The sequence below is a fragment of the Coptis chinensis genome, chromosome 8 (assembly GCF_015680905.1).
Source record: "Coptis chinensis isolate HL-2020 chromosome 8, ASM1568090v1, whole genome shotgun sequence".
NCBI lineage: Eukaryota > Viridiplantae > Streptophyta > Magnoliopsida > Ranunculales > Ranunculaceae > Coptis > Coptis chinensis.
The window spans coordinates 58,596,224-58,599,007 of NC_141463.1; positions in this window are offsets into that span (position 1 = coordinate 58,596,224).

Below are 2,784 nucleotides of genomic sequence, written 5' to 3' on the forward strand. Positions count from 1 at the left end.
AAAAATCTTATATATCTATGCACTAAAATCCAACACTCAACTAAAAGTATTCAACGATCAACCAAAGATTACTAAAATCTTATATATATAACATGATGATTGCAAAAATATACCTATACCAATAATAAATCTCAATTAATAGTTATTATAATAGTACTCCAAAAATCTTGTTTGTTCTTGTTTTTTCAAATATTTAATAGGGAATGCTATACTAATTAGTAAACATTAGTAAATTTGAATTGTCTAGTGGCTGAAAAGATAGATATTTCAAAACCATATGATCACATCCATAAGATATTGTGATTAGATTGAAATAAAATTTTAAATGTTCTCGAATAATTTATCTTTGCTTAAAAATCTAGAGTTCATTATCAATTCTGTAGCGGAAATTAAAGATTTATGGATGGGGTTGAATTAATCTGTGATAATTTGTAGTTGGTGTGATTTCCATATACAATTTTACATTTAGATAAAAGTAATTGATTTCGAAGAAATGGTATTCGAGATCAAAACGAAAATGATTTTGATTTCTTTTCTTTTTTCATTAAGGTACACCGCAAAAATAATTTGGGAGATGCTATTAAAATGAGGTAATCAATGGGGTATGTCTATAATTAGTTAGTTATTATGGGTTATGCTAATATTTTCTTGGGGTGGGACCAAGATCACTCTTCTAGAAATGGAGGTTATGAGTATATATGGACATAAATAAGGGTTATAAGTGGAGATGGAAGGGTTATAATCAATGAATGTTAATGGCTAATCATTAACTGACCAATTAATTAATAAATTAGTGTTGAAACTTGAAAGAAGTTAAAAGATGGATTATGCCCTCTAGATAAACAATGCTCTAGTGGGCTTAATAAGAGAAAATCAAATCGTAGCCATAATAGCATTGGGTTGTACAAATTTTAGGCCCCTATTATGGTGAGGCCCTCATTAGGCTACTCATTTGCCTATAGGGTGAGCCGGGGCCTGATGGATCATTTGAGGATGTGTAATGTTTCTATTCTTTTGACACCAATATATTATGCCTTTTCACTAGAGGCAAGTGTGTGTATAATTGTCATTAAATTGTTTTTATTTGAGTTATATATTTGAATGACCATTTTCATTTTTTTAATGTTCATCAGATTCCCTCCAAGGATAAGGATCATATGCGGTAACTTGCTAATTCTATACAGGGCCGGCTCTACCATATATCAAAACTTAACAACCAGCCGGTTAGGGCCCGTAGTCCAAGGGGCCCCCAATATATTCTAACCCACGTACAATCAATTATTGTTTTATTGCGGAAAAAAACCCACTATTGTTTTTCATTTATTGTAATCAGTTAGATAAACGTTTTTACATTGGAAAATTAGAAATTAGAAAATCACATTAAACCCCTTCGTTTCCCTCGCGTTTTCGCTTTCTTCAACAAATAAATAGGCACGCCTCCCTAACTAATTAAACTTCTTCATCACCCTATGACAAATTATCAAATGTGAGGCATTGAAGCCAGCACTTTTGTTATGGCCTAATTTAGGCCTATGAGGCCCATAGGTCCGAAGTATGAGGACTGGGGTATTGGGCCTCCAAAGTGACCCCGGGCTCTTGATTGATGAATGTAAAATAGGCCAAAGGAATGAGGAGGTAGAAAAGACAGTGGGAAGAGGGCCACGTGGAGGAAATATAAGTGTGGGATGAGAAATAGGATAGACGGACGAGGGTACATAGGGAGCAGCAATATAAAAAGAATAGGCTGAGTGAATATAAGAGGGGAGAAAACCCTAGAAAATAAGAGGAAGGAAGAAGAGAGAGAAAAGAGGTCACAACAACTTTAATCTCTCTATCATTCTTTTACCTTCTTTGGTTTTTCTATATTGTTTAATTTGGTGTAGAATTTTTCCTTTTCTTCTTCTCTCACCGATCTCTCTTTTTTGTGTAATTCTTTGTTAAATAAATCTATTGAAATTTCAAGTTTGTGACCTTGTTGTTTGGTCATGATTTGCTATGGTGTTATAAGTGTAGGACATTTTTAATTATTCCACTTTTCCTCATGTATTTATGGTGTTTTGTCTTGGATCTCTGTCTGTGAGGATCTCCATCACAACATTCCTATGTTTTTACTTCACTTTGTATTTATGTTCTTTTTATCAATAAAATTCAATTATAAAAAAAAAAAAAAAAAAAAAGTTTGTGAGGAGACTATTCAAGAAAGAATAAAGAAAATATTAAAATTAATTTTTATAATCAAGTAAGCGGAGCGAGCGTTCTAGGCCGGGGTATGTGGCCAAAATGTCATTTGGTTGGTTTATGTATGCCCTCATCTTTTTCTCTTCGTCCCTCTCCCTCACCACTCTCCACGCCCTTTCAATCTCTCCCTCTCTCTCTCCACGCCCTTCCAATTCTCCGCTCATGCCCCTACTGCTATGCAGTATACTAGTAATTGTTATGTTCTAAATTTTTTGTTAAATAAACTAAGGGTTGGCATTCATATAAAATAACGTAAACAAATCTATAAGATATAACAATTTTATTAGAACTTTGCTTAGTCCCCGATTGCTATGATTCTATAGTATTATCTAGCCTGACTGTTTATTTACTTGGACAACAATCACAAGCTAGTACCATATGACATTTGAAAATAAAGTTGGATTGAGTTGAATGAAAATAGATATGTGGACTAGGTTTGGAATGACTAAAAGGATCCATGGGCCATGCCGACATACGTACTGATGTGCAGATGCCGTAACCAGTAAGAAAATAGGGTCTATAAATACGAGTGTCAAAGTTGAGAAA